General features: G+C 46.0%; 1 pseudogene; it reads right to left on the bottom strand.

Annotated features, from left to right (window-relative positions):
• Positions 1-1,707: 1,707 nt before the first annotated feature.
• On the bottom strand, positions 1,708-11,007 carry LOC115332707 (annotated as a pseudogene).
• Between the last annotated feature and the right edge of the window lie 1,787 nt (positions 11,008-12,794).

The raw sequence follows: 12,794 nt of genomic DNA, 5'->3' as shown, positions 1-12,794 counted from the left end.
TTGCTTCAACAGCATGGAATGGACTGGCGTGCGGTAGACTACGCGTCTCGGGTGCTCACTGATACTGAACGCCGGTATGCTCAGATTGAAAAAGAGGCCTTGGGCATAGCCTTCGGTTGCGAAAAGTTTAACGCTATGTACTGGGAAAACATATCACCATCGAAACAGACCATCATCCGCTGTTGGCCATTTCAAAAAAAAGAAATAGGAGACATGCCTCCTTGTCTCCAACGACTATTTTTACGACTACTGAAGTATGATTTCGAGTTGCAGTTTGTTCCCGGTAATAAGTTGGTGGTTGCTGACACTTTATCGAGGATTCCATCAGATCCATCACAGGGAGAGGCCACGACGGATGTAGAAGTGCATGCGGTGGGCGTCCTATCTGAGGTAGTGGGCCAAGGCACACTAGCTCGCCTACAGGAGGCGACAGTCAGCGATTCCGCTCTCCAGCGAGTCATCACCAGCCTCCAATCATCGAAGCCTGTGGAAGGTGAGCTGAAGCAGTTTACACCAGAACTTTCGGTGGTTAGCGGAGTACTGCTAAAAGGAAAGAAAGTAGTCATTCCGACAGCTATGCGAAGAGAGATGCTGAAACGACTACATCAGGGCCACCTGGGGCTGGGTAAATGCTTGTCCAAGGCCCGAAGATTGATGTATTGGCCAGCAATGACCACCGATATTACCGCTTTCATCGACATATGTGAAACTTGCAAGAAGTTTACCTACCGACAGCCAGACGAGCCTCTCTCTATCCGCACCGTTCCCAACCATCCCTGGTTCAGGGTAGCTGCAGATCTCTTCCAACACTCCGGTAAACACTACTTGGCTGTGTAGGACGCCTATTCAAATTTTCCAGAAATGGAACGCCTTCGAGGAACCACAGCAAAGGTGGTCATTGACAAGTTAGCTCGAATATTGGCCCGCTATTGTTTACCCCTAGAAGTTTGCACGGATGGGGGCCCACAATTTTCCTCGAAAGAATTTAAGTTATGATTTTCGTTATGATTTTCGTTATGATTTTCGGCATACTGTTTCAAGTCCAATATTTCCAAGGTCTAACGGTGTGGCTGAAAAAGGTGTACAAGCTGTCAAGCGTCTACTACGCAAAACGGAGTGTGCCAAATAAGATTTTTGGTTGGGCCTCCTCAAATACCGGGCAGCTCCCCTTGAAGATGGCCGCTCACCCGCAGAACTACTGATGGGCCGAGAACTACGAACCCTACTTCCCGACTTCACCACGTCTCCCGCCTCTCTGGTCAGAAAGCACGTCCAGAACGAGACGAAAGGAAGAGAGCTAGCTCCTCTTCAGCAGGGAGACATCGTGCGAATCCTTAAAAACGGGCGATGAGAGCGTAAAGCACAAGTACAAGGCTTGTTGGCCCCAAGGTCATACACGGTGCTTCCGAGGACGGCCGGATTCTCCGCCGTAACCGACAGCGTCTCCGAAAGACACCGGAAGGATTCTCTATCTCCATCAATGACAGCGACTCAGAGGACGACAACGACGATTGCTTGCCACCATCAAGAGGTGGATCACAGCCCCACCTCACCACCAGAGACTCCTCGAAACCAGGCGTCGCCTCACCCACCAACTTTACCCGTCCTTGGGCAGGTGTCGTCAGGAGCAGGACCTCAGTCCAAGAGACCTAGAAGGCTACCACAACGCCTGGGCTATATAAAAGGCTTCCAACAGTCAGAACTAATCTAAACGAGTACAGCCGGTACAGCCCGCTTCACGCGCTGCTTGTGGTTCTTTTGTATAACTTTGTTCCTTCAAAGAAAGGGGGATGTACCATATGCTAGCGGGAGCAACACTGCGTGCACGCGAAAAGACAAAAGGAGCGCGCGCTCAAAAATAAAGAAGTTGTTCTTGTTGCTGGCACTGATCGTGAACACATTACGTTTACACTCATGTCTTTGTTTGCAAAGTTCACCGACACTTGCGTGCTGCCTCATAGGCTAGTAGACAAATAACGTTTGCAGGATTATCCAGTGTGTTTGTAATGCATGCATGTCTCAGCGCACTATACGCTGTTTCAGATATCTGCATACACAGCAAGCAAAAGGACAGGAGGCAAAGTAAACCACGGCTAATAATGGGGACATAAGATGCTCCACCTTGCATAGTCACGTGCAGCGCAAATCAACTTCTGAACACATAAGCGAGGTGGTGTTATGAATGGAAGCTTGCTCTGTAATTGGCTGGAGAAATCGGCGCCTTCATGTAACAACCTCAAGCTTTCACCGAAAGTGTTTCATGGTGTAGATTTAACTTGCAAAACTCTAAGACAGCTCAATTCAAGTGAAAAGAGCTTGACAATTATAACAACGAACACGCTATAGCACAGCCGATCGAGAGTTCCGCACTGTAAAAAAAATCGACGTAAATTTTACTTGTCTTTCCCTCGTCAAAAAAGACGGGCACGTTCATTGTTTAAAAATACGGGGTTGCAGTCATTATTTATTTGCCGCGAGAGCCGAGCATTCCAGAAAAGGCGAAATCCCAGAAGTGCAAGCATGCGCAGATGAATCAGAATAGCCTTGGCGACGAAGGCGAAATTGCTTGAGATAGCAATTTATCCTTATTAATATATATTGATTTGCTTAGTTTTGTCTTCAAAAAACAAAGAACAATAAAAGAGACTTTTCAAAACTGCGCAAGACAATCGTTATTGCAATCAACTTCCGTTCGGCCGCCGTTGGAGTTCTGGAGGCTTCGAGCATCGCTTCTTTTTTACGTTTCAGCCGTTTTAGCGGATATTTTAGACATCTTACTTTCGAATACCGAGTTCTAAAATAGCAAGCGATTACTGAGACCTGGGAGACGCTGCGTCTTACCAACGCAAGTGGCGGACAGTGAGTCCCGACTGATGCAGGCGCCGGTGAGGAAGTTTCTTTGTTTCTGCGAAGCGCGCCGCTGTTTCAAACTTTGTCGTGTACCGTGTGCTTGCTAAGCTATGCTTGATTCTAACTATGCTCTACCCAGTGTTATTTCGTTATTTGAAAAGAGCGTATCTTCAATATTTATGGCTCTCTCCGCAGAGTGAAGAAGATTCTCGTGCGGGGGAACCGAGACCCAGCCGAGGGCCTGTTCTAGGCGCCGTCCTACGACGCTCGTCCGACGATGCTTTTGCGGTGTGTTCAAGTGCAGTCTGACGGCAGTTCAAACAATCACAGGTCATGTTAGTTCTGACGTGTGGTCCCAAAAGCCTCTCGCCAACGATTTTTTTCATAAAGCGGGAGCGAGAAAAACAAACGTTACAAGAGCGAGCAGCATGGTTTCTTGCCTGTGCTGATGCCTGTGCCGCAGAGACGCGCGGTCTCTTTGCTGATGCCGAAGTGGCACGCTTTCCAATTTTACGATTGTGTGATGTAAATAAAGTGAGCTTGGATGTCACGTTTTTAGTGGCGGCGAAAGCCGCTACAAAAAGCAGAACAGTTAAAAAAAGCAAAAGCATGAAAAAATGCGAAAAGGACCTAAATATTCAATGGAGTTGAACGACTATTAAGGCACCAACTCGCCCAGTCATTATTTGTCAAAAAATAATAGCCAATAGTAATAAATTAAATAAATGCCACCTTTTAATGGGTTACAAATTTGTAATTGATGCAGTACAGTCCTACCCTGCTCTAGTGCTTTTATGATATCAGGTAATGTGCAAATGTATAGGATAGTTCAAAGCAATCATTTATGTCCGACCCATTATATTGAAGCTTTTTTTTAAAGCTCGAAGTTATATAAAAAAAAAGTGCTGATCATAAATTAAGCCGTACCACCAGATGTGTAATGGCGTGCGACTTGTATGTATGTTCTCATCAAAAGAAAAGGGTGCATTCAAAAAGGGCCAATCATTTTCTTTCCTTTGTGTTAGGGCTTCTTTCAGGTACACGCACATTGTGGGTGTCTACGTCTAAAAGAGTGGAATTGACATTTCCCGCATGGCTGCAGGCCTGACTCAGATTGGCTAGCAGGTTGCATCCTATGGGAACTTGCAAGGAACTGCATTATAAGAGTAAATGTGACGTCCACCCACTGATCTCTATTATGGGCGGCTGGATGATGCATCGAGCAGACAGGTATGAAGCCACTGTAAGTAAACGGCCTGTCCCGATAGGGGACGCTTGACGGGCTTTTCGACTCTCCCGAGTGCTGGTTCGAACAGCGTTCAGGGCGCTGGGTTTTTTCTTGTCATCCCAAGAGAGCCTGCTTGTTGCGGACTAACAGTGCATGCGGACCCGAGAAGTCTCCTGGGAAGCCATTCAGTGTGAAAATTTTGAGATTTTATTTTATCAAGAAGTGTGTATGTCCTACGTTCAAATGTCTTATTCTTGGGATTTCATTCAGAACTAGTCACTGCAGCGCACTGGCACATGCGGAGAAGCGCACTGAACAAAGCAAATCCATCGCAATGGTGACTTTGCGAGGGCTTTGAAAGGTTTGAATGGCATAACCGACTTTATTTTCACGAGCTCAATTTTTCATACATTTTATGACGTGCTAGTGTTGGGAATACTTTGCAGGAACAAAATTTCGCAATCAGGAGTAATGTTCAATGCATTCGTATTCATGAGATTACTTTTTTGCATGACCAATTTTAAGCAATTTCGATAAACTCGCAAAAACTAAGCCTTCGCAAAAATTAAGTCGTTTACAGTAGTCCACTAATCTTGAAACCAATATTAAATACCGTAATATACTAAACTTCTAAAATAAAATTTTAATATTAGTACAGCCCTGAAAAATGGCCATTCTCGGATGTTTTCGTTGTGGTTTTCATCAATCCATATGTGCTTAAGATGTAGCAGCTTCAACCTTGAATTTGAAAAAGGCTATTGTTTGTGACCCATTTTCTTTATTGTGGCTAAAATTTGAGGTAATAAATGTTGTGCTCTGGAATTAACACCATCACCTGTAGCACAGCCCTGGGCATGCAAGGAAGGCACACCACCAATGTCTGACATATCAGGCTTTCAGAATTGCTATTTTCCGATTTCCCTTGCCCTTGTGTCAGGAGGAAGTTGTTACTATCTTGCCTTCGTCACTGAGTGGTCCTTTGAGCGAGTTATGTGATGTTATGTCATAAGGTGGCCATAGGGTACTTTTCTCTTTTTACGCAGGATGTAATGGCACACCATCATCACAAAGGAGAGTGTACAGTGAGGCAGGCTCGGAAACTTGAATAAAGTGATAAGTAGGATTTCAATTTCTGTCTTACCAATTACGCGAAGTACACTGATCATAATGTTTGTATCCTACACATACATACTTTCTGTTGAAACATGCAATGCACCTTTTCTTCATGGCTTTTCTCACACAGTTTCAGAAGACGCTGGTACTTCATTTTCACGAGGAATGTTTGGAAATACAGCTGCCAAAGTGGTCCTCGTAATGTTCACGTGCATAGCCGCAAATCAAAATGACGACTCTCTTAGTCAATGCTGGAAAACGGCAATGCATTATTTTCATGAGGGAAGATTTGGAAATGATTCCATTGTCATTTTGACGTCTATGGTCGCAACTTAAAAATGCGGTGCCTCTTTTTTTTTTTTTACACCTTTTCCCACATAATTTCATAACATGATTTACGTTATTTTGACGAGAAATGTTTGGAAATAGAGCTGCCAAGACTTTCCTCGTAAATTTTCTGACTCATTTTTAAGATTGCCTCTCCCGATGGAGGCGCCTCTGCATTATCATCAATTAAGTTGTCAACGGTGTTTCTTAACATTTCACGAGAATGGAGCTATATGTCATAAAATTTCACAAGTTGGAATCCAGCCGTTCAAAAAAACACCTTTGAAAAATAAACTTTTTAAATGCAGGCGCCGATTTTTCTGGCCAGTTTGAGACCATTCTTTCCATTCAGTACGCCCGACATACCCGGTGTCCCTGATTAACTTGCGCCATACTTAAGAAAACACCGGAGCGCTCTGCACGAGTGAAATCAACTGTCGTTAGTTAGCGGCTTGCGGAAGTGCACAGATTTTTTTTTTAATGCGCCTGGTTATCTAAATAACTAAGACTAATGAGCTAACCTTTCAAATATTTTTTGAGGGCCAAGATGTCAATTGTAAAGTTCCATGCGCATTGAGAAACACCCAATTAAAGTGTTTGCAGCATCATACGTTTTCGTGCTTTTTTTCCGGCCTTGAAAGAACGCACATTCGCTGCGCGCCGTGATTGGGGAAACGAGTTGTCACGCCGTATTTTTTGTATGTCGCGGGCGTTTTTTGGAGGCTAGGAAAAAGGAGCATGCAAAGTGCACCTTGTTGAAAATAGTTTAATTGAGTGTTTCTTAATGCGCTCTACAACTTTCCAATTCACACCTCGGCTCATGGGCGTACCAACCGGGAGGGAGGGCAAGAGGGGCACTTGCCCCCCCCCCCCCCCCCAGCTCTCAGAGTGGGGGGGCAAGGTATGTGTTTTGCCCCTTTGCCCCCCCCCCCCCCCCCCCCCCCCCCCCCCCCGGAACAGCCGCCACTGGGCAGGGCAAACACTGGCCGGCGGCGCCCAAGGGTTAGCAAGGGCACCGCATCCCGGCCCTGGCGGGCAGGGGAGAAGGGAAATTTGGTTCCCCTCCCCCCCCCCCCCACCCAAAGACAAGTCGGTACGCCGCTGCCTCGGCTTTGAAACGAAGGTTTCAAAAGTTAGCTTGTTAGTCTTAATTAAATAACTAGGCGCACTAAAAAAAAATCGTGCACTTTCGCAAGAGACTTGCTAACAGCGTAAAGTTGATTTCACTCCCGCAGAACGCCCCGGTTTATTTTTAAAGTTTGGTGCAAGTTGTCTGGGACACCCCGTATATGTGTCCTGGTCTGGTAGCGTATATTTAGTACACTAAAAGTATTCATGTAGTGTACTAAATGTACACTGCTAGATGTACACTCGAGGTGCACTTATGGTATACTACATATGTACTTGGGGTACTGTTTCATAAAGGTGTGAAACCAGTACGATTTCAGTATATACCCTAAGTTCGCTATTAGTATACATTCAGTATACTCATTTTGAACTACTTTTCACCAAGGGAGGGGAGAAAAATACCCCCTTGTAGACTTTTCGAGTGACTTCGAGAAGGAGGATTCAACAAAAGCAACTGCTTCTTAAAAGGAAACTGACAGGGTATTTAGGCTCGCCAAGGTTTTTATTTGTACATGACATTTAAGAGCCCAACTACCCAGGACACAATCTGAGGCTTGAAATACTTGTTTTTTTCGTCCGAAAATTCCTGATCAACAACTGTCCGGTCTGAGTAGCGCTCACGTTCTTCGCGGTCACGTGCCGTTTTCTGTGGTTTAGACACAACCACCAAATATAACCAAGGCCGTGGGTCATCGAAGGCAGACACACACAATATTAAAAACAGAAAAAAAATATGATACCCATTTTTGGGGCTTCTAAAAATTTCCAAATACGTTGATTGAAAAAAAAAACCTGCACAGCCACGTGACTTTCACCAACCCTCCTCCTCTATATTTCTCTTTCCTGCCCAGTCCAGTTTCAGATTCGAGCAGTGTCGTTGTTTTACTTTATTAAAAATGTATGTGACGCGGCAGAAAAATATTAATTGGGTAGTCTTCTGACACCATAATAACTCGCCTGGTAAAAAAACAAAACAAAAAAAACGTGGGGGTGTTAGTGTTTTTTTAAGCCTCTTTGTCCTTTTGAGCTCCCGCTCCCGGAGCTCAAATTCCTTCGCCCGAGCGGCTTCGAAGCTCAGACAGAGGAGCTTCTGCTCCTCAATTGCCGCCTTAATGAGGGCAGTATAAGGGTGCTGTGTCCTCTTTCTCGGAGGCGCCCTCGCTGGCACGGACATGCTGTTGCTTACAGAGGTGCTTGCAGCGCAGCTGGTGCTCCTGGTGCTGGCTTTCCTTGAGCTCACAGTCAAGCTTCCGCCTCTGTACCCGCTCAAGTCCGGTGCTCAAAGCTGACTCCGGCGGCTGTGACGTCATGTGGGTCGTCTCCCATGTCCATAGGTGGCTCCTCAAACATCTTGCCATCCTCTACGTCTCCATCCTGCAAACCTGCAAGCAACTGAGAAAATTTTCATACAATCAGATTTTCATATAAAACCACAATTCAGGTATTATAATCCATTTCACAACAGCTTGGCAAACTGTGGAAGCTACAACCCCCGTGATTCCACAAGTGCATTTGCGTGAGGCATGTGACACCATTGAACAGATGCACCATCATTTCCGGACGCATGGGCATGAGGAACCTGCTGTCATCTTTGGCCTCTCCGACTCCTTCCTTAACTATATCCAATGAACGGACACCCATCCACCAACTGCTCGCTGAATACGACCTGGCCACCACCTTTGGCCAGAAGCCTACCAGTCACAGCACTGGATTTGCCTATACTCCGTTTCACGATAACTTAGCAAACTGTGCAGGCTACGGCTCCTGCGACCCAATAACTGCGTTGGAGCGAGGCATGTGACACTATGTCATGGGAGCGTTCATGTCACTGCCCCAAATTCAAGACCTGCAGGAACTGGCTGTCATCTGCTGACCAAGAGTCGTTTGCTGCAAGACCAACTAACTTCGAGTTAACATTTACCAGCGCAACACTGCCGTCCGCTAGAGTAGTGAGCTCTTCGGAATCAGTTCACGAGACAACCATACGTTCAATTTACTAGCGGATCTGTTCCGGGTGCTAATGCCAGGGTCCAGTGCGATGTTTGAGCGGAAGCGGTGGATTACACGGCTGCAATCGTTTACATATCGATCAAAAGCCATATTGTTCACGGGAAAGTGTTCTTCCGTATTAAGTATCGCTGAAAAGAAACATGTCTTCGTCTTCCGTGTCATGTAGTGTGGCAGACGGAAGGGTCTGACTGCAAAACTACTTAGAGTAAAAGAAGCCTAGAACTACTCTGTCGCGGACAGTGCTGTCGCTGCGGTGGTAACGAGGCTTGGCTCTGTGGCCTCGATTATGGAGAGTTGCCACGTGCCTTGTTCCGACACTTATTAGGTCGCGGAAGCCGCAGCCTCCACAGTTTGCCACTGTTATTGTAAGACGGGGTATAGGGCTGCTCTATAAAGCAGCCTTAGCTCCCAAAGTAATGACACGAGGAGAAACTTACCCGACAAGCGAGAGACCTGCAGCCGCCTGCTCCACTTTCGGTATTGTCGCCATTGTTGTGCTGATGGTACGTCTAGGAACCTTCAACGAGGGCACATAAAGGGCAGTAGCCACCCTTTGGAAGTGCTAGTGTAGCCTTTGAAGTATTTCATCTTCTATTTGACGAAGGACGAGTCCTAGTTCATGCAGAATCGCAGGGTCCTTGACAGGCAGGTCGGAAGCAGACGACTTGCTTTTCATATAAGAGCTTGCCGATTTGTTTGTAAACACGAGTTGGTGTACACAGGAACCGTCGAATATCCAGTAATACAGAAATATTTTTATGAAAGATTGATATCACCAGCCGACCTGCACTACTGCAGGCGTAGCACGGTCCGAGCAGCTCTCTACGACCAGGCTGCTGTTGTTAAGCGGCAGCGACCCCATGAACCTGTGGATGGAGAAGAAGCAGACACAGGTCTGCTTTCCGGATCCTGTGGTGGTGCCTTCCAGGGCACGTTTCCTACATATTAAGGCAGCTGTAAGTGTCACATTCATGTAACTCCGTAAATGTACATGCAGCACTCACAAAACCTAACAGAAATCGCTTTGCAAACCACTTTCAGATCGAATATCGGCACACATGTGATGCTACCTGTTTTACATGGCTTGCATGTGACGTCATGGCATTGTGCAGGTGGCCGGTTCTACTTATTATTGCCGAGAAAAACAGCCTCAGTGGTGTGTAACTTATGCTGCAGAAGGGACACACACATACCAGCGGCCACAATGGCAAGTGGTATGATGTCAGTGCAAACCATGTATACTGTGCCTGCACATAAAAATCTGCATCTTTTACTTCTTATCATATCGCAATGTTCAGCATCAGGTTAGGCCTTCTGTGGTATTGCGTGTTGTTATTGCTTACCCCAAAAATTTGTTTCTGAACTATCTAACTAAGATTGTACACAGGTGGCCGAAACATGTGCATTAAGGGCATACAGATCCCACTACTTCCGGGTGGAGTTTCGACGGCAACCTCTGGGCTGTGTGAAGCGCCTCAACGAGGAGGGGAACAACCAAAATAAGCCACCAACAAGAGTTATCATCACCGGAGCAGACGCTGAAAAATGCGGTACTCGGTGCCTTCACTGCTGATGACGCTGAGAGCACTGCTGAAATCTGTCGACTGTTGCGCCAATCAGACACCTTTAGGTCGCCGTGGGTAGGGATTTCATGTTTTTCATTTTTAACTGTTTACTCAAGTAAGTTTCTTGTGAAGTTTTTTGTGCCCTTGATGCACGTTCACCGCAACCTTCATGCAAAATTGTAGCTTGATACGTTTAGAAACCGATTTATGCCGTCCCTTCAAACAGCCATCGATCAATTTGACTCACTCTGTAAATTCAGACGGATTTTGCTCCTAGGTGAGTTTAGCTTTTTAGTACCGATGTCTTATGCAATTTCAAGCTCGGAGGTCATGAAACATGGCAAGTCAGCTGTGAAGCTTTGAACCGTGCTGCAACGAGTACGGCTGCCCAGAACGCATACGAGATAACGCAAAGGAGCGGTGGCCAAACACCGCACGCGAGACAAACACTGCGGGTAGGCGAGCCCTGTCTTTGCGCGCAGTGCAAATTTAGCGGTCGTCCCTATCGGCACTGTTTGCCGTGTGTGTCTTCGTACTACTGGCCGGTTACACCAAACGTGAGAAGGTTTCCTTACCAATAAGTGCTGCTTAGATTCTAGATCTTGCTGTGGACTTGGTCCCTGGTCGTTAAAAAGCCCAGGGCCGCCAACGCTGCCGTGATCTCGGCGTAGACGGCACCGTTCCTGTTGGCGCAACGAAGGTCCTCTAGCCGATTCTCCCAAAGCCGAATCAGCGCCCGGTCGCGTCAACGCTCAAATGGACGCGCGGTGACCCCTTCGTACTCGTCGACGCTCCTCCGTCGTTCGACATAGAAATATATAGATATAGAAGATATAGATATAAAAATATATAAGATATAGAAATATATATGTACAAAAAAAAATTAAATATATGCCGTACAGTTAGTAATACATTATTAAAAGATGATCAAATATAAACTAGAAAAATAAAAGCTAGATAACTGTAATAGCAATAAAACTCAAAAGGAGGAAAACCGAAGCGCCGAAGCGAACGATGCGAGCAGGCGAGCAGCAGGTCGACTAGACCTACTAGATAGCTGGGGTCGTGAGTACAGAAAACTATTAGAAAAGCGAGGTCTGTACAAGATATACGTCAAACACGCTCTTTTTAATAATGAAATTACAGGAATATTGATTATAGATATCAGTACGATCTTTAATTTCAATCCGCGTCTCTAAAGTAGACCGCTGTTAACGAGAGTACGCCTTTAGCAGCCGTAAAGGATTTGCGGGAACTCAAGCTCGCTAAGGGACCTTTACGCTAAATGCCATTTGAGTAGCCGTGTGGCACTCCTTAAATGACATTTACACTTAATGTCCTTTGGCGTAAAGGTCATTTTAGGTGCCCGTCTGACAGGGGTATAAGGATTGGAGCTGACTTTATAACCATCGGAGCCTCTGTTCCAGCACATCGTGGAAGCAAGAGCTGCCGCGAGCCATCGTTAATGCAATGGCCATGCGGCTTCAGGCGAATTCTGATGATTCTTTGAGACTTTAGATATTTTTGTAGTTTTTCGATTTGTTATTTGTTTATGTATTTTATTTAAATGTTTGTTTTCTTTCGCGGGGAAAGATAACACCTTATACTTTAGAAATATTTTTTATTATTTCTTTCTGCGCTCAGTGGTATATCACTGATCTCTACTCTAGTGGAGATAAGTGAAGTATATGCTTCAGCAAGAGACGCTTGGCAACATTGCAATACAAGCAGTGAAGGTAGAGTGCACTAGAAGGAATGAGTGGGACGAGCTACAGGCTCCGCTCATGCTTTCCGTTGTACCTCAAAATGTGGAAAGCGATCAGGTGGAACTAGAGCCACCCTATATGGCAGTTTAGCTGCCAGAGTAGCGCCACGCTGTTCCCTGTGCCGCTTCTCACCGCGATTGGTCACAAGCGGTACCATAGCAACGAGCTGAGCTGGCACCGTGCCCATAGCAACCCAGTGACTACTCGTCATGTGACCCCGCAAGAGCCGTGATGTAACCGGTAAGATGGCAGCGCCCAGAGCTGGTGGATGCGAGTTTGTTCTGTGCCCGGAGTCGTGATGTGCCGCTGCTTGCTGACGATTTCGGGCTGCTTCGTGCTCCGTCACGCAGGTATAACGTCAAGATCTGAAAGAATGAGACTTTATATTTTTTCTGTGCAAGATCGCTCTGGATATCAGCACCTGTGAAACAGGATCAGTCATATCGCCGTACCGGTACTCGGATTCCCGGATGTGTTCCAGGATCGATAAGACTTCTAGCACGCGATTTTCGCATACTCTTAGCTTTGTTTCAACGTTGGAGTGCCTGAGAATCGATGCGAAATGTATGCGTTGCATGTAGGACCTAGGGGAAGTTGTTTCAGCCCTGGGTCCCCGAATAACCACAGCAACTTTTAGCGAGGAAGCACCTGCGTTTTTCACCTTCTGTACTGATCGACGATTTTACAAATCGGCAGTTCTGAAGATTTTGATATAACGTGCTTTCGTTTCAATAGCTTGCATTTGAACGCAATGTTTTTTGGTTTGTTGTTTCAAGTGACAAGCTGGTGTTTGCTCAAATGACGTAT

The sequence above is a fragment of the Ixodes scapularis genome, unplaced genomic scaffold (genome assembly GCF_016920785.2).
Source record: "Ixodes scapularis isolate PalLabHiFi unplaced genomic scaffold, ASM1692078v2 PGA_scaffold1__304_contigs__length_218370807, whole genome shotgun sequence".
NCBI classification, from domain to species: Eukaryota; Metazoa; Arthropoda; class Arachnida; order Ixodida; family Ixodidae; genus Ixodes; species Ixodes scapularis.
The sequence above is the reverse complement of the archived record's forward strand: the minus strand, read 5'-3'. Positions and strand labels throughout refer to the sequence as shown.